General features: G+C 45.5%; 1 non-coding gene across 1 annotated transcript; it reads right to left on the reverse strand.

The window, feature by feature from the left end:
* Positions 1 to 24,516: 24,516 nt before the first annotated feature.
* On the reverse strand, positions 24,517 to 24,590 carry trnaa-ugc (transfer RNA alanine (anticodon UGC)). The gene has a single exon. It is a non-coding gene; the product is annotated as a tRNA-Ala (tRNA).
* Between the last annotated feature and the right edge of the window lie 562 nt (positions 24,591 to 25,152).

A 25,152-nucleotide genomic window follows, 5' to 3' on the forward strand; every position in this document is an offset into this window, starting at 1 on the left:
AACATGGGGACACAGGGATATGGGGACATGGGGACATGGGTTCAGGTGGGCATGGGGACTCTGTGTGGACATTGTGATATAGGGACACTCTGGTGACATAGGGACATGAGGACATTGGGATGCGGGGTCACGGGGACACGGCGACATGAGGACATGGGGACACGGGGTCACGGAGACATGGGGACATGGGGACATGAGGACATGGGGACATGGGGACATGGGGACAGGAGGACACAAGGACATGCGCAAATGGGGACACGGGGACATAGAAACATCGAAAATAGGTGCAGGAGTAGACCATTCGGCCTTTTGAGCCTGCAACACCATTCGATAAGATCATGGCTGAACATTCCCTCAGTACCCCTTTCCTGCTTTCTCTCAATATCCTTTGAGCCGTTTAGCCGTAAGGGCCACATTTAACTCCCTTTTGAATATATCCAATGAACTGGCATCAACAACTCTCTGCGGCAGGGAATTTCACAGTTTAACAACTCTCTGAGTGAAGAAGGTTCTCCTCATCTGAGTCCTAAATGGCCTACCCCTTATCCTAAGAATGTGTCGCCTGGTTCTGGACTTCCCCAACATCAAGAACAATTTACCCGCATCTAACCTGTCCAGTCCCGTCAGAATCTTGATATTTCTATCAGACCCCCTCTCATCCTTCTAAACTCCAACGTATAAAGGCCTAGTTGATCCAGTCTCTCCTCATATGTCAGTCCAGCCACCCCAGGAATCAGTCTGGTGAACCTTCGATGCACTCCCTCAATAGCAAGAACGTCCTTCCTCAGATTAGCAGATCAATATCGAACACAATTTTCCAGGTGAGGCCTCACCAAGGCCCTGTACAACTTCAGTAAGACCTCCCTGCTCCTATACTCAAATCCCCTATCTATGAAGGCCAACATATCATTTGACTTCTTTACAGCCTGCTGCATCTGTATGCCAACTTTCAATGACTGATATACCAAGAGACTCAGATGTCGTTGCACCTCCCCTTTTCTTAATCTGCCATCATTCAGATAATATTCTATCTTCGCGTTGTTGACTTCAAATTTAATAACCTCACATTTATCCACATTATACTGCATCTGCCATGCATTTGCCCACACACATAACCTGTCTAAGTCACACTGCAGCCTCTTAGGTCCCCTTCACAGCTCACAGTGTCATCTGTAAACTTGGAGATATTACATTCAATGCCTTCATCCAAATCATTGATGTATATTGTAAAGAGCTGGGGTCCCAGCACTGAGCCCTGCGGTACTCCACTAGTCACTGCCTGCCATTCTGAAAAGGACCTGTTTATCTTGAATCTCTGCTTCCTCTCTGCTAACCAGTTCTCTATCCACGTTAGTATATTAGCCCAAATGCCATGTGCTTTGATTTTGCACACCAATCTCTTGTGTGGGACCTTGTCGAAAGCTTTTTGAAAGTCCCAATACAAAACATCCACTGGTTCGTCCTTGTCCACTCTACTGGTTACATCCTCAAAAAATTCCAGAATATTTCTCAAGCATGATTTCCCCTTCATGAATCCATGCTGACTTGGACCGATGCTGTCACTGCTTACCAAATGCGCTGCTATTTCATCCTTAATAATTGATTCCAACATTTTTCCCACACTTGATGTCGAGCTAACCTGTCTATAATTACCCGCTTTCTCTCTCGCTCCCTTTTTGAATAGTGGTGTTACATTAGCTACCCTCCAGTCCATAGGAACTGATCCCGAGTCGATAGCCTGTTGGAAAATGATCACCAATGAATCTACAATTTCTTGGGCCACTTCCTTAAGTACTCTAGGATGCAGACTATCAGGCGTCGGGGATTTATCGGCCTTCAATCCCATCATTTCGCCATCACAATTTACCGCCAAATAAGGATATCCTTCAGTTCCTCCTTCTCACTAGACTCTCGGTCCCCTAATACTTTCGGAAGGTTATTTGTGTCTTCCATCGTGAAGACAGAACCAAAGTATGTGTTCAATTGGTCTGCCATTTCTTTGTTTCCCTTTATAAATTCACCTGAATCCGACTACAAGGCTACTACATTTGTCTTCACGAATCTTTTTCTCTTCACACATCTGTGGTAGCTTTTGCAGTCAGTTTTTATGTGCCCGGCAAGCTTCTTTTCGTACTCTATTTTCCCCCTCTTAATTAAATCCTTTGTCCTCTTCTGCTGAATTCTAAATTTCTCCCAGTCCTCAGGTTTGCTGCTTTTTCTGACCAATTTATCTGCCTCTTCCTTGTATTTAATACTATCCTTAATTTCCTTTGTTAGCCACGGTTGAGCCAGTTTCCCCGTTTTATTTTTACTCCAGACAGGGATGTACAATTGCTGAAGTTCATCCATGTGATCTTTAAATGTTTGCCATTGCCTATCCACCGTCAACCCTTTCAGTATCATTTGCCAGTCTACTCGAGCCAATTCACGCCTCCAACCACCGAAGTTACCTTTCCTTAAGTTCAGGACCCTTGTTTCTGAATTAACTGTGTCACTCTCCATCCTAATAAAGAACTCTACCATGTTATGGTCACTCTTCCCCAAGGGGTCTTGCACAACAAGATTGCTAATCAGTTCTTTCTCATTACACATCACCCAGTCTTGAATGGCCAGCTCACTGGTTGGTTCCTCGACATATTGTTCTAGAAAACCATCCTTAATACACTCCGGGAAATCCTCCTTTTGAATATATTCAATGAACTGGCATCAACAACTCTCTGCAGCAGGGAATTCCACAGTTTAACAACTCTCTGAGTGAAGAAGGTTCTCCTGATCTCAGTCCTAAATGGTCTACCCCTTATCCTAAGACTGTGTCGCCTGGTTCTGGACTTCCCCAACATCAAGAACAATTTAGCCGCATCTAACCTGTCCCGTCCCGTCAGAATCTTGATATTTCTATGAGACCCCCTCTCATCCTTCTAAACTCCAACGTATAAAGGCCTCGTTGATCCAGTCTCTCCTCATATGTCAGTCCAGCCAACCCGGGAATCAGTCTGCTGAACCTTCCCTGCACTCCCTCAATAGCAAGAACGTCCTTCCTCAGATTAGCAGAACAAAATCGAACACAAATTTCCAGGTGAGGCCTCACCAAGGCCCTGTACAACTGTAGTAAGACCTCCCTGCTCCTATACTCAAATTCCCTATCTATGAAGGCCAACATATCATTTGACTTCTTTACAGCCTGCTGCACCTGTATGCCAACTTTCAATGACTGATAAACCATGAGACTCCGATCTCGTTGCACCTCCCCTTTTCCTAATCTGCCATCATTCAGATAATATTCTGTCTTCGCGTTTCTGACTGCAAAGTTAATAACCTCACATTTATCCACATTATACTGCATCTGCCATGCATTTTCCCACACACCGAACCTGTCTAAGTCACACTGCAGCCTCTTAGGTCCCCTTCACAGCTCACACCGCCACCCAGTTTAGTGTCATCTGTAAACTTGGAGATATTACATTCAATTCCTTCATCCAAATCATTGATGTATATTGTAAAGAGCTGGGGTCCCAGCACTGAGCCCTGCGGTACTCCACCAGTCACTGCCTGCCATTCTGAAAAGGACCTGTTTATCTTGAATCTCTGCTTCCTGTCTGCTAAACAGTTCCCTATCCACGTTAGTATATTAGCCCCAATGCCATGTGCTTTGATTTTGCACACCAATCTCTTGTGTGAGACCTTGTCGAAAGCTTTTTGAAAGTCCCAATACAAAACATCCACTGGTTCGTCCTTGTCCACTCTACTGGTTACATCCTCAAAAAATTCCAGAATATTTTTCAAGCATGATTTCCCCTTCATGAATCCATGCTGACTTGAACCGATGCTGTCACTGCTTACCAAATGCGCTGCTATTTCATTCTTAATAATTGATTCCAACATTTTTCCCACACTTGATGTCGAGCTAACCTGTCTATTATTACCCGCTTTCTCTCTCGCTCCCTTTTTGAATAGTGGTGTTACATTAGCTACCCTCCAGTCCATAGGAACTGATCCCGAGTCGATAGCCTGTTGGAAAATGGTCACCAATGAATCTACAATTTCTTGGGCCACTTCCTTAAGTACTCTAGGATGCAGACTATCAGGCGTCGGGGATTTATCGGCCTTCAATCCCATCAATTTCGCCATCACAATTTACCGCCAAATAAGGATATCCTTGAGTTCCTCCTTCTCACTAGACTCTCGGTCCCCTAATACTTTCGGAAGGTTATTTGTGTCTTCCTTCGTGAAGACAGAACCAAAGTATTTGTTCAATTGGTCTGCCATTCCTTTGTTCTCCTTTATAAATTCACCTGAATCCGACTACAAGGCTACTACATTTGTCTTCACGAATCTTTTTCTCTTCACATATCTGTGGTTGCTTTTGCAGTCAGTTTTTATGTGCCCGGCAAGCTTCTTTTCGTACTCTATTTTCCCCCTCTTAATTAAACCCTTTGTCCTCTTCTGCTGAATTCTAAATTTCTCCCAGTCCTCAGGTTTGCTGCTTTTTCTGACCAATTTATCTGTCTCTTCCTTGTATTTAATACTATCCTTAATTTTCTTTGTTAGCCACGGTTGAGCCAGTATCCCCGTTTTATTTTTACTCCAGACAGGGATGTACAAATGCTAAAGTTCATCCATGTGATCTATAAATGTTTGCCATTGCCTATCCAACGTCAACCCTTTCAGTATAATTTGCCAGTCTACTCGAGCCAATTGACGCCTCCAACCACCGAAGTTACCTTTCTTAAGTTCAGGACCCTAGTTTCTGAATTAACTGTGTCACTCTCCATCCTAATAAAGAACTCTACCATGTCATGGTCACTCTTCCCCAAGGGGTCTTGCACAACAAGATTGCCAATCAGTTCTTTCTCATTACACATCACCCAGTCTTGGATGGCCAGCTCACTGGTTGGTTCCTCGACATATTGTTCTGGAAAACCATCCATAATACACTCCGGGAAATCCTCCTTTTGAATATATCCAATTAACTGGCATCAACAACATTCTGCGGCATGGAATTCCACAGTTTAACAACTCTCTGAGTGAAGAAGGTTCTCCTCATCTCAGTCCTAAATGACCTATCCCTTATCCTAAGACTGTGTCGCCTGGTTCTGGACTTCCCCAACATCAAGAACAATTTACCCGCATCTAACCTGTCCCGTCCCGTCAGAATCTTGATATTTCTATGAGACCCCCTCTCATCCTTCTAAACTCCAACGTATAAAGGCCTAGTTGATCCAGTCTCTCCTCATATGTCAGTCCAGCCACCCCGGGAATCAGTCTGGTGAACCTTCGCTGCACTCCATCAATAGCAAGAACGTCCTTCCTCAGATTAGCAGAACAAAATCGAACAGAATTTTCCAGGTGAGGCCTCACCAAGGCCCTGTACAACTGCTGTAAGACCTCCCTGCTCCTATACTCCAATCCCCTAGCTATGAAGGCCAACATATCATTTGCCTTCTATACAGCCTGCTGCACCTGTATGCAAACTTTCAATGACTGATAAACCATGAGACTCAGATCTCGTTGCATCTCCCCTTTTCCTAATCTGCCATCATTCAGATAATATTCTGTCTTCGCGTTTTTGCCTGCAAAGTAAATAACCTCACATTTATCCACATTATATTGCATCTGCCATGCATTTGCCCACACACCTAACCTGTCTAAGTCACACTGCAGCCTCTTAGGTACCCTTCACAGCTCACACCGCCACCCAGTTTAGTGTCATCTGTAAACTTGGAGATATTACATTCAATTCCTTCATCCAAATCATTGATGTATATTGTAAAGAGCTGGGGTCCCAGCACTGAGCCCTGCGGTACTCCACTAGTCACTGCCTGCCATTCTGAAAAAGACCTGTTTATCTTGAATCTCTGCTTCCTGTCTGCTAACCAGTTCTCTATCCACGTTAGTATATTAGCCCCAATGCCATGTGCTTTGATTTTGCAGACCAATCTCTTGTGTGGGACCTTGTCGAACGCTTTTTGAAAGTCCCAATACAAAACATCCACTGGTGCGTCCTTGTCCACTCTGCTGGTTACATCCTCAAAAAATTCCAGAATATTTCTCAAGCATGATTTCCCCTTCATGAATCCATGCTGACTTGGACCGATGCTGTCACTGCTTACCAAATGCGCTGCTATTTCATCCTTAATAATTGATTCCAACATTTTTCCCACACTTGATGTCGAGCTAACCTGTCTATAATTACCCGCTTTCTCTCTCGCTCCCTTTTTGAATCGTGGTGTTAGATTAGCTTCCCTCCAGTCCATCGGAACTGATCCCGAGTCGATAGCCTGTTGGAAAATGATCACCAATGAATCTACAATTTCTAGGGCCACTTCCTTAAGTACTCTAGGATGCAGACTATCAAGCGTCGGGGATTTATCGGCCTTCAATCCCATCAATTTCGGCATCAAAATTTACCGCCAAATAAGGATATCCTTCAGTTCCTCCTTCTCACTAGACTCTCGGTCTCCTAAAATTTCGGAAGGTTATTTGTGTCTTACTTCGAGAAGACAGAATCAAAGTATTTGTTCAATTGTTGTACCATTTCTTTGTTCCCCTGTATAAATTCACCTGAATCCAACTACAAGGCTACTACATTTGTCTTCACGAATCTTTTTCTCTTCACATATCTGTGGTTGCTTTTGCAGTCAGTTTTTATGTGCCCGTCAAGCTTCTTTTCGTACTCTATTTTCCCCCTCTTAATTAAACCCGTTGTCCTCTTCTGCTGAATTCTAAATTTCTTCCAGTCCTCAGGTTTGCTGCTTTTTCTGACCAATTTATCTGCCTCTTCCTTGTATTTAATACTATCCTTAATTTCCTTTGTTAGCCACGGTTGAGCCAGTTTCCCCGTTTTATTTTTACTCCAGACAGGGATGTACAATTGCTGAAGTTCATCCATGTGATCTTTAAATGTTTGCCATTGGCTATCCACCGTCAACCATTTCAGTATCATTTGACAGTCTACTCGAGACAATTCACGCCTCCAACCACCGATGTTACCTTTCCTTAAGTTCAGGACCCTCGTTTCTGAATTAACTGTTCTACTCTCCATCCTAATAAAGAACTCTACCATGTTATGGTCACTCTTCCCCAAGGGGTCTTGCACAACAAGATTGCTAATCAGTTCTTTCTCATTACACATCACCCTGTCTTGGATGGCTAGCTCACTGGTTGGTTCCTCGACATATTGGTCTAGAAAACCATCCTTAATACACTCCAGGAAATCCTCCTCCACCGCATTGCTACCAGTTTGGTTAGCCCAATCAATATGTAGATTAAAGTCACCCATGATAACTGCTGTACCTTTATTGCATGCATCCCTTATTTTTTTGTTTTTAGCTGTCCCCAACCTTACTACTGCTGTTTGGTGGTCTGTACACAGCTCCCACTAGCGTTTTCAGCCCTTTGGTATTCTGCAGCTCCACCCATAATGATTCCACAGCATCCAAGCTAATGTCCTTTCTTACTATTGCATTAATTTCCTCTTTAGCCAGCAATGGCACCCTGCCACCTTTTCCTTTCTGTCTATCCTTCCTAAATGTTGAATACCCCTGGATGTTGAGTTCCCAGCCTTGATCACCCTGGAGCCAAGTCTCCGTGATGCCAATTACATCATACCACGTTAACTGTTATCTGTGCAGTTAATTCGTCCAACTTATTCCGAATACTCCACGCATTGAGGCACAGAGCCTTCAGGCTTGTCTTTCTAACACACTTTTCCCCTTTAGAATTTTGCTGTAATGTGGCCCTCTTTGCTTTTTGCTTTAGGTTTCTCTGCCCTCCACTTTTACATTTCCACTTTCTCTCTTTTGCTTCTTCCTCCATTCTACTTCCCTCTGTCTCCCTGCATAGGTTCCCATCCCCCTGCCATATTAGTGTAACTCCTCCCCAACAGCACTAGCAAACACTTCCCCGAAGATATTGGATCCGGTCCTGCCCAGGTGTTAAACAAATTTCCTTCGCTGTTCGAACCGGACATCGGCAAATTTCAAGGAGCAAAAGTGCAGATCCACCTAATTCAGGGGGCGCGACCCATCCATCACAAGGCGAGAACCGTACCGTACATGATGAGAGAAAGGGAAGAGATCGAGCAAGAGCGGCTGCATTTCACCGATCGAGTTAAGCAAGTGGGCCAGTCCTACTGTACAAGTTTTCAAGGGAGATGGTACCGTCACAATTGTCAGCGATTACAAATTAGCAATCAAACGTTTTTCCCTGCAGGACCAATACCCACTCCAAACGTCCGACAACCTTTTTGAAATGCTTTAAGGATGAAAGACGGTCACGAAGCTGGATCTGAGTTTAGCCTATACGACGCAGGAACTGGAGGAATCATCGAATGCCCTCACCAGCATCGACAAGGACAAAGGTATTTTTCTTTATACCAGATGCCCGTTTGTAATTCGATCAGCGGTGGCGATATTCTAGAGAAAAATGTAATGTTAACCGAAGTCGGTCCCACACACCGTGGTCTTCCAGGACGACACATTGTTCATTGGTCGGAACACAGCCAACCCGCTGCAGAACCTGGAGGAGGTTCGTAGTCGACTCAAACGCGTGGGGCTCACGTTAAAATGCTCGAAGTGCGTTTTCATGGTGCCTGAAGTGGAGTTTATGGGAAGGAGGATTGCGGTAGATGGCATCAGGCCCACCAACGTGAAAACTGAAGCACTCGATAAGGCACCCATGCCACAGAACGTGACGGAGCTGCGATCGTTTCTGGGACGCTTGAACTACTTTGGTAACTTCATACCGGGACTGAGCACCCTGCTAGAAACACTTCATGTCTTTGTATGAAAAGGGTGCGAAAAGGTTTGCGGCAAAAGCCAAGAAAATGCCGTTGTAAAAGCGAAAATTGTTATGCTGAAACAAATTGTTTGTGTTGTATGATCCATGTAAGCGTTTGGTACAAGCATGTGATACGTCGTCATATGGCGTTGGGTGTGTATTGTATCAAACTAATGACTTCGGGAACCTGAAAACAGTTGCTTATGCATCCAGGATCTGTCTAAGGCCGAGACACCCTGCAGCTTGATTAAAAAGAAGCATTAACGTGTGTCTATGGGGTCAATAAAATGCATCTATACGTGTTAGGCCTAAAATTCGAATTGGAAACGGATCATAATGAACTTATATCACTATTTTCTGATAGTAAAGGGATAAATACCAACGCATTGGCCCGCATCCAGAGATGGGTGCTTACCTTGTCCGCATACAACTAGGCCATTCACCACAGGCCAGGCAAAGAAAAGCCGCCGATGCTCTCAGTAGGCTGCCATTGCACGCCACGGGGGTGCAAGTGGCGCAGCCCGCAGATCCAGCCAAGGTGATGGAAGCAGTTGAGAGTGAGCAATCACCCTTCATTACCCGGCAGATCAAAACATTGTCAAGCCAGGACATCTTATTATTTCCATTTAAAGCTATGTGCTTGACGGGAGCTAGTCCAGTGTCGCGTGGAAATGCAGGAAGAGATAAAGTCGTTCCAGCGGCGCAAAGATGAAATATCTATACATGTAGACTGCCTTCTGTGAGGCAATCGAGTAGTGGTCCACAGGAGGGGCTGAGACACCTTAATCAACGAGCTCCACAGTGCACACCCAGGCATCATAATAATGATAGTGATAGCCAGATCCCATCTATGGTGGCCCGGCATCGATGCAGACTTAGACTCCTGCATTCCCAGATGTAATACATGATCGCAGTTCAGCAATGTACCCAGGGAGAGCCGCGTAGTTTACGGCTGTGGCCGTCCAAACCGTGGTCTAGGGTATACGTCGACTATGCAGGCCTGTTCCTGGGCAAAATATTGCTTGTGCTTGTTGACGCGTACCCCAAGTGGATTGAAGGTGAGATAATGTCGGCTAGCACGTCCACTGCTACAACTGAAATCCTGCTCGCCATGATTGCCACACACGACTTACCCGATGTCCTGGTGAGCGACAACGGGTGGTGTATTACTAGTGCTGTCTTCAACGAATTCATGAACCGTAAGGGGATCAAACATGTCACATCTGCCCCGTTGAAACCATTGTCCAATTGTCAGGCAGAGAGAGCAGTGCAAACCATCAAGCAAGGCTTGAAGAACGTAACTGAAGGCTCACTGGAAACTCGCCTATCCCGAGTTCTGCTTATCTACCGCACAAGACCACTCACTGGGATATCACCTGCTGAACTGCTCATGAAAAGAGCACTTAAGTCAAGACTCTCGTTAGTTCGCCCTGATCTACATGAACAGGCAGAGAGCAGGCGGCTTCAACAAAGTGCATTCAATGATAGCGTGAATGTGTCACGCGAGATTGAGTTCAATGATACTGTATTTATATTAAATCATGGACAAGGTCCAAAGTGGCTTCCCGGCACTGTGATGCCCACAGAGGGGACCTGGGTGTGTCGGGTCAAACCTTCAAATGGACTCATTCACTGGATACACTTGAACCAATTTAAACTCACATTAACGGACTACCCTGAGCAACCAAAGATAGACCTTACCTTTTATGATACCCCAGCGCACACACCAGTGCCAACCGACACCACGCCAGACTACGAAGCAGAACCCATCATCAACAGCAGCCCTGCAATTCGCAACCCACTAGGAATCCCAGCAAGGCCAGCTGCACAGTAGCCCAGCGAGGGCCCAACAAATGATTCAACAACACTAGCTTTCACATCTAGACAATCAACCAGGGCAAGAAAGGGCCCAGATCAACTCACATTGTAAATAGTTACACTATTAACTTTGGTGGGGAATGTTGTTATACAGGTGGACTTTTATTTACTCTGTACAACCACCAGAGGGTTCCTTCCCCAGAGTCCGAAGCGATCGCATAATCTCTTGGGAGAACTGGTATTTAGGACGGTTTCACTGATTGGAGAGGCACTCTGGAGACCTGCAATAAAATAATAAGGTCACATTTTTACTTCGAGCTCACAGTGTTCAGTCTGAATCTTTCTCCATACACAACATTTTGCTCGGTTACTTTTTTGCTGTATTTTTCTTTGGTTGTGTGTGGACAAACTTGCCTTTCTATGGCAGCAGGAGAATGAGCAGCAAAGATTTGGAAAAATGAAGGGAGAACGTGAGAGAGAAACTGAATGCACGAGGGTGAATCGAAAAGCTTGTTGATTGGTTGACGGCAGTGTGAATATTGCAAGCAGGCTGAGATGGCAGCACAAATCTACAGCATTGGTATTCTCAGACGTTCTCCCTTCCAAGTCGTAACCAGGCCTTACTCTGCTTCATATCCGATATCAAACTTTTTCAGACTGGTATGACCGTAGTTATGTAACAGCTGGTTTTATCTTTACTCGATGAGCAACAGACAGCAGCTTATTGCTTTCTGTCAGCTCTACATGAATGCTATCAAACAGCTCTGAAGTTGTTTTCTTTCCTTTTAGTACTACTTTCCTTTTAATTTACCTGCTTTGCTACCTTATTTTCTATCTCTCTTCGAGCCAATGCTATTTGCTATATTTGCTATTTTATTTTGTTGTTCTGCGGTCATTCGCCATCTGTCTCGACACCCTTGTATTTGTGTAGCAGCAGAAGAATGTGCAGGAAAGAAATGTTGACAGAAAAGTGAGAGAGAGAGCAGCAAAAACGTATTGATGGATTAGTGGCAGTGTGTGTGCAGAACCATGTGCGGCCTGTGGCGGCAGCAAAAGCATCTGGCATTCCCAGGCGGTCTCCCTTCCATATACTAACCAGGCCTGACTCATGTTAATTTCTAAAATCAGACGAGCTTGGCCGTTTTTAGACTAGTGCAGCCATAAGTTTTGGCAGTCTGCTTTCTCTTTACTTAAACAGGCATACGGCTGTTCTTCGTTTCTTTTTCTCAGTCTGTGCATTCATGCAAGTAATCCACACTCAATTTTGATTTCACCACTTGCCTTCCACCACCTCCACACAAACAGACTACAAGCCCTACCACTTTCATTGCCTTGCCTCAAGCTTCAAATCTGTATGACCTTCACCGTTCCCTCACTCGCGCCCACATCATTCACTCACTCACCCCCAAATCTCACGCTCGCCAAACTCAAAATCTCTCATCCCTCAAATCGCTCTCCCCCCATATGTCCCATCCCCAAATCACTCTTCCCAATAATAAGCTTCCACCGCCCCCAAATCGCCAAGAATGTTTAATTTCCAATCCTACCCATTTTTGATCCAGATCTCCATTATAGCCACATTTCATAACCCCACCTGGCAAGTGGCGCCTTCTACTCGTCAATCTCAGTTGTAACATTCATCATATTAACACACATGCATTCCAGCAGCATGCTAGTTGGCTTTGCTTTTTTTCCTGCATTGAATTGTTGCTCTTCCAACACTATTCTTTGTTCTGTTGCTTTTTGTCCCTCCCAGGTTTCGATGCATTTTGTCTCTCCTCTCTGCTGCTGCGTCCTGGTGCCCTACGCCAACATGTGGTTTTTTGCAATCTTATTTTGTTCTTCTGCGTTCTTTCGACCCCTGCGTCGACCTCCTTGCATTTGTGTAGCAGCAGGAGAATGTGCACGAAAGAAGTGGTGAAAGGAAAGTGAGAAAGAGTGCAGCAAAAAGGTTGTTGATGAACTAACGTCAGTCTGTGTGCAGAACCATGAGCGGCCTGTGGCGGCAGTAAAATCCGACTGCACTTGGTATTCCCAGGCAGTCTCCCATCCAAGTCTAACCAGGCCTTACTCTGCATCGTAACCGAGATCCGACGAGATTAGGCGTTTTCATAATAGTACGGGCCGTACATATTTAACCGCTGGCTCTCTCTTTACTTAGAGAGCCACAGACAGCTGCTTATAGTTTTTGGTCAGCAGATACATGAATGCTATCAAACAGGAAAATGCGATCAAACAGCTCGGAAGCATTTGTACCTCATACATTGCTTTTTACCTGCCTTACCATCTTCTTTTCTCCCTCTCTTCGAGCCATCTCTCGCTAACACACACACATACAATACAAGCCCGAGCCTTCATTGCTAAGTACACATCAGACCTGTACCTATTAGAGAGCGAGAGAGAGAGAGAGAGTTGTGGAAAGGGCAACAATGAACAGCAAATGGAGTGCTGAATGAAGGCAATGACAATCTCGATTAATAGGAAAAGCCTAGTACACCCGATATTAAGACTCCAATCTCAATCCTAATCAGACCTGTGCAGACTTTATTGCAGAACTGAGCTAGGATATTGTAATTATAGCGCAATGCCTCAGATTGATCTCAATCAATCAAACATAGGCAGTCTTTCAGAATCAAGGAGGACTTGCTTCCACTGCAAGAGGGAGCTCTTTTTTGGCTGAACAGTCCGATACGAGAGCCACAGACTCTGTTACAGGTGGGACAGATATTCATCGAGGGAAGTGTTCAGTGGGGTTGCTTTGCCGCACGCTCCTCCCGCTGCCTGCGCTTGGGCTCTTCCTGATCCTTGCGTTGAGACTCGACGAGCTCAATGCTCTCCCGAATGGACTTACTCCACCTCGGGCAATCAGCGTCCAGTATCTCCCAGATGTCAGCAGTGAAGTCACACTTTACTAGCGAAGCTTTGAGGGTGTCCTTATAACGTTTCCTCTGTCCTCCTTTGGCACGTTTACCATGAAGGAGCTCCGCATAAAGCATTTGCTTCGGGAGTCTAGTATCTGACATGCGTACTATCTGGCCTGCCCTGCGAAGCTGATCGAGTGTAGTCTGTGCTTCAATACAAGGGGATGTTGGCCTGGTCGAGGTCAATGATCTTGGAGCGCCTGCCCTCCCAGGGGATTTGCAGGATCTTGTGGAGACATCGTTGGTGATATATCTCCAGCGACTTGAGGTGCAACCTATACATCGTCCATGCCTCAGATCCATACTTGAGGGTTGATATTACTACAGCCCTGCAGACCATGAGTGTCTTGGTAGATTTGAGGGCCTGGCCTTCAAACAAACCTTCCCTCAGACGGTCGAAGGCTGCGCTGCTGCACTGGAGGCGATGCTGAATCTCCCATCAATGTTTACCTTTGTTGATAAGAGGCTCTCGAGATATGGGAACTGTTCCACGTTGTCCAGGGCCGCGCCATGGTTCTTCATGACTGGAAGACAGTGCTGGTGCAGGACCTTTGTCTTACGGATGTTAAGCGTAAGGCCCATGTTTTCATATGCTCAGTTAACAAAGTGACTATATCCTGGAGTTCAGCCTCTGAATGTGCACAGACGCAGGCGTCATACGCATACTGCAGCTCAATAACAGAGGTTGCGGTGATCTTGGATCTGGCCTGGAGGTGGCTTAGGTTTAACAGCTTCCCACTGGTTCTGCAGTTTAGTTCCACTTCAGCGGGTAGCTTGTTGATTGTGAGGTGGAGCATGGCGGCGAAGAAGATTGAGAAGAAGGTTGGAGCAATAACGCAGCCCTGTTTAACCCCGGTCCAGACATGGATTGGATCTGTAACGGATCCGTTGGTAAGGATCATTATCATGATAGGCAGTACCCCGGAATCGAGAAGGACTTGCTTCCACTCCCAAAGTGACTTCTTTAATTGCTGAAACGTCCCATACTGGAGCTACACACCGTCGGGGGAAGGGGTCGGTACGGCTGGTATGCCGCGCACTCCTTCCGCTGCCTGTGCTTGACCACTTCATCCCCCTTGCATCGAGACACAAAGAGCGCAACTCCTTCCCGGATCGACTTTCTGCAACTCGGGCTGTCTGCGGCCAAAGTCTCCCAGGTGTCAGTGGTAATGTCGCAATTTACCAGGGAGGTTTGGAGGGTGTCCTTATAACATTTCCACTGTCCTTCTTTGGTCGGTTTACCATGAAGGAGCTCGGCATAAAGCATTTGCTGAGGGAGTCTCGTATCTGGCATGCGTACTATGTGGCCTGCCCAGCGAAGCTTATCGAGTGTGGTCAGTGCAGCAATACTGGAGATGTTAGCCTGGTCGAGGACACTGATGGTAGTGCGCATTTCTTCCCAGGAGCTTTGCAAGAGCTTGCGGATACATGTTGGTGAAATATCTTCAGCGACTTAAGGGGCTTTATTTACATCGTCCTTACAGAAGGGCAGATTTTACTACAGTCCTGTAGAACATGAGTTTGGTGGTAGATTTGAGTGCCTGGTCTTCAAACACTTTTTCCGCAGGTGGCAAAAGGCGGCGCTGGTGCTCTGGAGGCAATGCTGAATCTCCGCATCAATGTCTGCCTTTGTTAATAAAAGGTTCCCGAGATATGGGAAATGGTGCACGTTGTCCAGGGCCGCGCCGTGGATCCTATGATTGGAGGGCAGTGTTGTGTGGCAACAACAGCCTGTTGAAGGACCTTTGTCTTACGGATGTTAAACGTAATGCCCATTCTTTCATTTGCTTCAGTGAATACATTGACTATATCCTGGTGTTTAGCTTCTGAATGTGCACAGAGGCAGGCATCGTCCGCATAATGCAACTCAATGACAGAGTTGGGGTGATCTTGGACCTGGCCTGGAGGCGGCATAGGTTAAAAGTTCCCCACTTGCTCTGATGTTAATTCCACTCCAACGGGGAGCTTGTTGATTGTGAGGTGTAGCATGGCATCGAGGAAGATTGAGAACAGGGTTGGAACGATAACGCAGCCCTGTTTGAATCCGGTGTGGACATGATTGGGTCAGTAATGGACCCCTTGTTCAGGATCACGGCCTGCATGTCATCGTGAAGTAAGCAAAGGATGGTGACAAACATTTGGGAGCATTCACAACGGAGGAGGACGCACCCAAAAACCCTCAAGGTTGACAGTTTCAAAGGCCTTTGTAAGATTTAAACAGCCATGTATAAGGGCTGGCACTGCTCTCTGCATTTACCCTACAACTGGCGCGCTGCAAAGATCATGTCTGTTTGCCCCGTAGGGGACGAAATCTGCATTGTAATTCCGGGAGGTGTTCCTCAGCCACAGGGTGAAGACGATTGAGGAGAACTCGAGCGACAACTTTCCCTGTAGATGAAAACAGGGAGATTGCCCTGTAGTTGCCACAGTTGAACTTGCCTACCTTTTTTAAATTGTTCACAGTCACTGCATCACTCAGAGCTCCCGGCATGCTCTCCTCCTCCAGATGCGAGAGATGTAGTCATGTATCCGCACCAACAGTGCCTCACCGCCATATTTAAGCACCTTAGCAAGGATTCCATCCGCACCCGTAGATTTGTTATTCATAGACAGTTGTATGACTTTGCCTATCTTGTGCAATTTTGGAGTTTCACTGAGTCATTGGCGGGTCACATGCTGCAGGATGGAATAGAGAACACTCGAGCCAAAGGCAGAGTCTCGATTGAGGAGATCTTCAAAGTGTTCCTTCCATTGGGCCCTGACAACGTCGGTGTCCTTCATGACTGTTTTTATGTTCTTGGTCAGGAGTAGCGTGGGTCCTTGGCAGTTCAGACCGTAGGTGGCATTGAATGCAGTGACGAATCCTGGCATATCGTGGCTGTCGACCAGTTGTCGTGTCTCCTGTGCCTTCTCCATCCACCACTTGTTCTTACGGCCTGGGCTTTTTGTTGGACCTGAGCATTGAGCCGTCTGTAATGTCATTTTTCAGCTCCCGAGTTGGGCTGTTGCTTGATGCTCAGAAATGGTTTGCGGTTGCGATTTATTAGTTCTTCGAACTCCTGATCATTTTAAGCAAATCAGTTCTGGTGTTTTCTGGTTGAGTGACGAAAGGTCTCTTCACAGGCACTTGTTATAGAGGTCTCGAGTGCAGACCAAGCGCTATGGGGATTCGGCATCTCAGGCTAATCAAGGCTTAGAGGGGCTGACTGTATATGGCACTCTTAGATTGCTCTCTCAGTGCCAGTGCATTAACTTTTTGTGGAACTGCTTCTATTGTCTCCTCTGTTTTCGGGCAATGTTAATGTTGATGATTGATCTGATTAGGCGATGGGCCGTCCACTAGTCGTCAGCTCCTGTCATGGCGCGGGTGATGCGCACATCCTTGCAATCCTTGGCTTGGACGATGATATAGTCAAGCAGGTGCAACTGTTTGGAGCGAGTGTTTTGCCACGATGACTTGTATTTATCCCTCAGGTGGAATAGGATGTTGGTGATGAGGAGTCCATATTCTAGACATTTTGTCAGGAGTAGGGTATCGCTGAAGTTGGCTTCCCCTCTCTGCCAATCACGCCTCCCCTGAGGACTGTGACTTTCCCAAGCCTGGCATTAAAATCACCCAGGAAGATCAATTTGTCGCCCGTGTGGACATGGGACAAGGATGTCTTGAGTTGGGAATAAAATCCCTCTTTAGCCTCATCCATTGCATCGAGGGTAGAGGCCTATGCACTGATGACTGTGGCACATTGGCTCCGATATAGGGTGCTACGGAGAGTCATGAGGCATTCGTTAACCCCACATGTGGAATCTTTGAGGCGGTCGACCAGCACATTATTGAAGGGAAATCCGACTCATTGAAGGCTGCGTTCTGCCTCTGGTTTTCCTTTCCAGAGGAAGGTGTGGCCTCGACCATTTTCTTTCATCTGCCCTTCCCCTGCCCACTACGTCTCGCTTAGGGCGGCGATGTCAAAGTGAAAACGTCTGAGTTCCCGGGCAACTATGGCTGCGCGGCATACCGACCTGATGCTGCGAGGATTGTCTTTGAGGGACCTGAAGTTCGATGTCCCGAACTTCATACTGACGAAGTGGAACATGCCTGTGCGTGGGTTTTTTTAAGGTGGGGTGGCCGCTGCACACCGGCAACCACATGGGCTTAGATTAAGGTCTTAGTCCAGTGGCAAGTGGGTCCAAGGCTCCTGGAGCCGAGGCACAGCTCTATAAAGATAATTACCTCGAGCTAAGTGTTGGCCGCAAGCTCAGCGCCGGATAGCGCCATTGAAGGTAGATTCTCCGGGGCCTAGGTTAGGGGGCCGGCATTAGAAAGTTGACTTCCAAAGTTATTATAAAAATTAAAATGTGATAAAGATTCCCAATTTATTTCAAGAGATTCTAACGGTTGTTGAAAAGTTTTAAAACGTTTCTAAGTGTTGTTAAAAGTCTAAGATATAAATCAATAATAGATTATAAAATTTTCCCCAATCTATAATGCTTCTAAAAGTTGTTAAAAGTCAAAGATGAGGATTAATAATAGCTATTTAATATTATTTCGATTGAGAGTCTAAACTCTAAGCTTTAAAAGGTCTCCCAGATTGTTTATTAAGTTTAAAAGTTGGGTAAACTTTTAAAAATGAATAAAGGTTTGTTGGGCGTGTAAGAAAATGCCACCTCTTCGGTCCCTTCCGTCGAGTCAGCGCCGGCCTCGGATTCACTTCGGTGGATTGAGCGGCGGCCTCGGAGTCCCTTCAGCCTGTTCCACTTCCTCGGATCCTGTTGACATGTCGTCGCGGAGGCCCTTCGGCCGGCTATGCGTTCCCCGAAACCGTTGCAGACTGCTTTGGCCCGGGCTAGTAGCTACCGGTACGGAGCCTCTTCGGACAGTGATAGAAGAGCACGATGCGGGGTCCCTTCGGTCAGGGACAGTAGCGGCCAGTTTGATCTAGGATGCTTTGCGTGCGAAGGACTTATAGGTTTGGGTGTGTTGTTTTGCACGTTTATTTTGTTGCTGTGTTTCTGGTTTAGTTGTGTGTGGACCCCCTTGACTTTCGATGGTAGCAGGAGAATGAGCAGCAAAGATTTGGAAAAATAAAGGGAGATGGTCGGAGAGAAATTGAATACTGGAGGGAGAAGTGAACAACTTGTTGATTGTTTGATGGCAGTGTGAATGTTGCCTGCAGCCTGTGGTGACAGTAAAAGTCTACAGCACCTGATATTTGCAGTCGTTCTCCCGTCCAAATACTAACCAGACCTTACACTACTTCGTATCCGAGATCAGACAATTTCAGATTGACATGGCCATAGCGATATAACATCTGGCTCTCTCTTTACTCAAAGAGCGACAGACAGCTGATTATTTCTTTCAGTCAGCTCATCCATGAATGCTGTTTAACAACTCGGAAGCATTTCCACTTCTTACATTTCCTTTTACCTGCCTTCCCACCTTGCTTTCAATCTCTCTTCGCGCCATCTCTCGCTAACACACACACAAAGTTAAACCCGGGCCTGCATTGCTCAGTACAATCAGGCCAGTGGCTATTAGAGAGAGAGAGAGAGAGCGAGAGTTGCATAAAAAGCGGTGGAAAGAACAGCAAATGGAGTGCTGAATGAAGGCAGCGGCAACCTCGACTAAAAGGAAAATCCCAGTACGCCTGGCATTGTGAATCCTGTCCAAATACTAAATAGACCTGTCCCTACTTTGGTGCAGAAATGAGCTACGATGTAGTAGTTATAGCACAATATCTGAGTTTGATCGAGAATGTTTTCGATGACAAGGACATACAGGTGTGGGTGCGTTGTTTTGCTCGGTTGTTTTGTTGCTGTATTTTTTGTTCAGTTGTGTGTGGACCCCCTTCACTTTCTATGGCAGCAGGAGAATGAGCAGCAAAGATTTGGAAAAATAAGGCGTGAGGGTGAAAGAGAAATTGAATGCAGAAGTGAGCAGCGTACAGCTTGTTGATAGTTTGACGGCAGTGTGAATGCTGCGAATAGCCTGTGGTGGCACCAAAAGTCTGCAGCACCTGGTATTCCCTGTCGGTCTCCATTCCAAGTACTAACCAGGCCTTACTCTGCTTCGCATGTGAAAGCAGACTTTTGCAGACTGGTATAGCGGTAGATATCTAACAGCTGGCTCTCTCTTTACAGATAGAGCGACAGACAGCAGCTTATTGCTTTCTGTCAGGTCATACTTGAATGCAACCGAACAGCTCGGAAGCATTTGACTTCTTACGTTTCCTTTTACCAGCCTTCCCTCCTTCTTTTCTGTCTATCTTCGCGCCATCACTGGCTAACACAGAAAAAATATAAGCCCGAGTCTCCATTGCAATTACAAATCAGGTCTGAGTCCATTGGAGAGAGAGAGAGAGAGAGAGAGAGAGAGAGAGAGAGAGAGAGAGAGAGAGAGAGAGAGAGGGCGAGAGGGAGAGCTAGAGGGAGAGTTGTTGAAAGCGTAGGAATGAACTCCAAATAGAGTGCTGAAAGAAGGCAGCGACAACCTCCATTAATTTGAAAAGCCTAGTACACCTGGTATTAAGAGTCCTATCCAAGTATATATCAGACCTGTCCCTACTTTGATCCAGAAATAAGCTACGATGTGATAGTTATAGCACAATATCTCCGTTTTATCGAGGCAGCAGGAGAATGAACAGCAAAGATTCGGAAAAATAAGTAGAGAGTGAGAGAGGAATTGAATGAAGGGGGGGAGATGCTAACTGTTTGCTGATTGGCTGAAGCCAGTGTGAATGTTGTGAGCAGCCTATGGTGGCAGCAACAGTCTACAGCACGTCGTATTCACAGCCCGTCTCATTTCCAAATACTTACCAGGTGTTAGTCTGTCTCGTCTCCGAGAATAGACGTTTTTCAGACTGGCATGGCCGTAGTGATATATCAGCTGGCTCCCTTTTTCCTCAAAGTGCGACAGACTGCAGCTTATTGATTTCTGTCAGCTTATACATGAATGCTATAGATCATCTGGATAGAAACATAGAAACAAAGAAAATAGGTGCAGGAATAGGCCATTCGGCCCTTTCAGCCTGCACCACCATTCAATAAGATCATAGCTGATCATTCACCTCAGTACCCCTTTCCTGCTTTCTCTCCATACAACTTTATCCCTTTAGCCGTAAGGGCCATATCTAACTCCCCGTTGAATATATCCAATGAAGTGGCTGCAACAACTCTCTGCGGTAGGGAATTCCACAGGTTAACAACTCTCTTAGTGAAGAAGTTTCTCCATAATCTCAGTTCTAATCCTTATCCTTCGATGATGTCCCCTGGTTCTGGACTTCAGCAACATCGGGAACAGTCTTACTGCATCTAAACTGTCCCGTCCCGTCAGAATGTTATATATTTCTATGATATCCCCTCTCATCCTTCTACACTCCAGTGAAGAAAAGCCCATTCGATCCAATCTCTATTCATAAGTCAGTCCTGCCAGTAAGTGAATCAGTCTGGTGAACCTTCGCTGCACTCCCTCAACAGCAAGAATTTCCTTTCTCAGATTAGGAGACCAAAACTGCACACAATGTTCCAGGTGCGGCCTCACTAAGGCTCTGTACAACTGCAGTACGACCTCCCTGCTCCGATACACAAATCCCCTAGCTATGAAGGCCAACATACCATTTGCCTCATTCACCGACTGCTGACTCTGCATGCCAACTTGCAATGACTGATGAACCATGACACCCACGTCTCGCTGCACCTCCCCTTTTCCAAATCTGCCCCCATTCAGATAACATTCGGCCTATATAACTTCACACTTATTCACACTATACTGCACCTGCCACGCGTTTGTCCATTCACCGAACCTGTCCAAGGCACACTGCAGACTGTGAGCGTCCTCTTTACAGTTCACACTGTCACCCAGCTTAGTGTCATCTGCATACTTGGAGAAATTACACTCAATTCCCTCATCCAAATCATTAATTTAACTTGTAAATATTTGGCGTCCCAGCACTGAGCCCTGCATTACCACACTGGTCATTGCCTGCCATTCTGAAAAGGACTCGTTTATCCCGACCCACTGCTTCCTACCTGCTAAACAGTTCTCTATCCACGTCAATACATTACACCCAATACTATGTTCTTTAATTTTGCACATCAATCTCTTTTGTGGGACCCTGTCAAAAGCACTTGGAAGACCAAATACAGCACATCCACTGATTCTCCCTTGTTCACTCTACTAGTTACATCCTCATAACATTCTAGAAGATTTGTCCAGCAGGATTTCCATTTCATAAATCAATGCTAACTTGGATCGATCCCGTCACTGCTTTCCAAATGTGCTGCTATTTCATCTTTCATAATTGATTCCTACAGTTTCCCCATGACTGATGTCAGGCTAACCGGTCTATAATTACCGTTTTCTCGTTCTCTCCTTTCTTAAAAAGTGGTCAATCTTATCATTCTTTAGCGAGTTGGATATGTATCTGAAAGAAAACCAATGCACTTCTGCGGGTCAATGACAGGGGAGTGGGACTAGCAGATAGTTGGCATGGGCTCGACCGGCCGAAAGATCTTCTTCCGTGTTGTAACCAATCCATTATACTACGATTATCTAAGTTCGTGGCGCATTTATGGATGGAAGCAGAATATTGCAAAGCGACGTGGATTCAGTCGCCACAATGAGAGACACCTGCTGCAGAAAATGCGGGTGTGCGAAAATTCGGGTTTAATGACTTCAAATGCATCATTTTTGTTTTGTGAAGTTTTGGTCAGAGACATGTTTGGGACAGCAATTGTTTGCTGAAAGGGACTCAGCATTTAATCTTCTTTCTGGCTGTAGATGTCACATTTCTTTTCGATGTTATTCTTCCAGAATGTATATTGTCTTTGCTGTTTCTCAATAACCAGTCCCTTGCTCAAAAATCTATTTCATTGTTTCCCCAGTCGCATGTATATGTAAGCAGCAATGAGGATTTTGAAACAGACCACTAACGCATCGTGTCTAAGATGGTTTGTGGTTTAAGAGGAAAATTGCAGAGCACAGACAAAGTATTAAATTATGGGCTCTCCTTCAGTTAACATTTCTTTAGTTGTGTAAATGAAGATCATCAGTTAATTAATGATGTTTCCCGTGAAAGCAGGATAACATTTAAAAATTATACATTTTCTACATTTTGAAAGACACTGGTTCGTCAGAACAGTCAGTTCGATTTGTTAAGGAAGGGTCGCGTTTGACTAACTTGATTGCATTTTTGGAGGTGGTCACCAGGTGAGTCGATGAAGTATTGCGTATGATGTAGTGTATATGGATTCTATTAATGATTTCACTCAAATCCCACATGGCAGTCTGGTTAAGAAGGTAAAACCCATGGGATCCAGGGCGAACTGGCAAATTGGATCCAAATTGGCTCAGAGGCAGGAAGCAGAGGATAATGTTTGAAGGCTGATTTTGTGAATGAAAATATTTTTCCAGTGGTGTTCCGCAGTTTTCAGTGCAAGGTCCATTGTTTTTTATGGTATTTATCAATGATCCAGCTTGAATATCGGGGTTAGGATTGCGAAGTTTTCAAGTCATAATAAAATAGGCCGTGTGGTTGATAATGAAGAAGGAAGCTGGAGACTGCAGGAAGGTGGGCAGAACTGTGGCAAATGGAATTTAATCCAGAGACATGTGAGTTCGTGCATTTGTCGAGCGCGAACAAGGAAACAGAAAAAACATCAACTGGTTGGATATTGAGAAGTGTAGAGGAACAAATGGAAATGGGATTGCATGTCCATACATCCCTGAACGTAGCTGGCCAGTTGGATAAGTTAGTTAAGAAGGCAGACGGAATGGTTGTGTTTATTGGCAGATAGATGGAATAGAAGCGCAAGTGGGTTATGCTAGAACTAAATAATCTTCCATTTAATCCACAACTGGAGTACTGCGTGCAGTTCTGGTCACCGCATTTAAGGAAGGACGTGATTGCGCTGGAGAGGGTAGAGAGGAGATTTACGTAGATGTTGCCGGAAGTGGAGCAACATTGCGATGAGGACAGATTGGAAAGGTTTGGATTGTTTTTCTTGGAAAAGAGGAGGTTGATGGGCGACAGTATTGAGGTGTTTAAAATTAGGAGTGGCATAGATATTGTTGATTAAAATGGCCTATTTCCCATAGCGGAGTGGTCAACAACCAGGGGGCATAAATTAAAAGTATTAGTCTCAGGGTTAAAGGAGATTTGAAGTTAAAATTCTTCATCGAGATGTTTGTGGGTTTCTGGAACTCACTGCCTGAAAGTGGATGGAGGCAGAACCTCTCAACACGTTTAAAAAGTACTTGGATGTGCACTTGAAATGTCGTAAGGTGCAGGATTACACACCTAAACCTGGACATTTGTTGGCCGGTGCAGGTACAATGGGCCGAAAAGGACTCCTTCCAAGCTGTAAACTTCTATGATTATATAATTATCGGATAGCATTACTTTCATGATGCAAAACGAGGCGATCGGCTAATTAATGGCGTTACCAGTGAACAAAAATGTTCGTGTAAGCTGCGGCACGAACTCAGGAACCTGAGATTAAGAATCTTATGAGGCTACTGTTCGGTGTACGCGGAGCTTTGGCTCGAGCCGTGACATTTTGAAGCCCAGTGAAGGGCGGTAAACCGCTGTTTGAGGCTGCATTCGCCGCTTTCTACCGGCAGCGGCTGATTGGAGAGTGCGTGACTGGAATGTTGGGGCTTGTCCCGCCCTCAGTAACTCTGGAGCTGGGGAAGAGCGTTTAGTCTATTGGTTTCTTTGTGGCTTCGATTTCCTATTGTGAAGCGAGGCAGCACGGCAGGATCCTTTAAAAGTCTCTCACAGCTCAACTGAGTGAATGGAATGTGCAGCTTTCAGATGGGTTTATCCCCCTTCAGGGCTGGAAACGAGAGGGACTGAGAGACACAGTGTAGAGTTTGAGTTTGTACAGAACGGTACACAAAATCAGCAAATGCAACAGCGTCGTGAGGCACTGCACTCTGTAATATTGAACCATTAATATGAATTATTCAATTTTTTCTAATCATTAATTGAACAGGTTTTCGAAATGCTTCCGCCCGGTTTCGAACCGGGGACCTTTTGCGTGCAAGGCAAACTTGATAACCACTTACAGTACGGAAACGCTGCGACAGAATAAATGTCGGGAACATAAACAGAGCTTTAACCTCAACAGCTGCCCTGCACATCAGGAGCTTGCATTACGCGAATACAATGTGTTGCTATATTTAGCAAGGTTGTGAGTGTGGTAGGAATTGATGCCGTCTTTCTCGGACTTTATACATAGGACCAGGAGGTGGCCATCTCGCACCACTGGTTAGAATCTGGAAAACACTGCTTTAAAGGCGGCGGAGGCAGACTCAATCTTATCTTTCCAAAGGGAGTTGATCAATATCTGATGGAAAAAAATGCACAGCTGCAGGTAAATGACGCGGATGATGGACTTCTTGAGAGTAGGCATGGGCTCGATGGGCTGAATGGCCTTCTTCTGTGCTGTAACCATTCCATTATTCTGTGATTCAATAACTTAGTGGCACATTTAATAGTGTGCATCGAAGCTGAATATTGCAAAGGGACATGCATTGATTCGGCACAACTAGCGGCATGTGATTGAGAAGATTCGGGTATGCGAAGATTCGGGTGTAATGACTTTAAATGCATAATTTTTGTTTTGTGAAGTTTCGGTC

Source organism: Pristiophorus japonicus, unplaced genomic scaffold (genome assembly GCF_044704955.1).
Source record: "Pristiophorus japonicus isolate sPriJap1 unplaced genomic scaffold, sPriJap1.hap1 HAP1_SCAFFOLD_49, whole genome shotgun sequence".
Classification (NCBI taxonomy): domain Eukaryota; kingdom Metazoa; phylum Chordata; class Chondrichthyes; family Pristiophoridae; genus Pristiophorus; species Pristiophorus japonicus.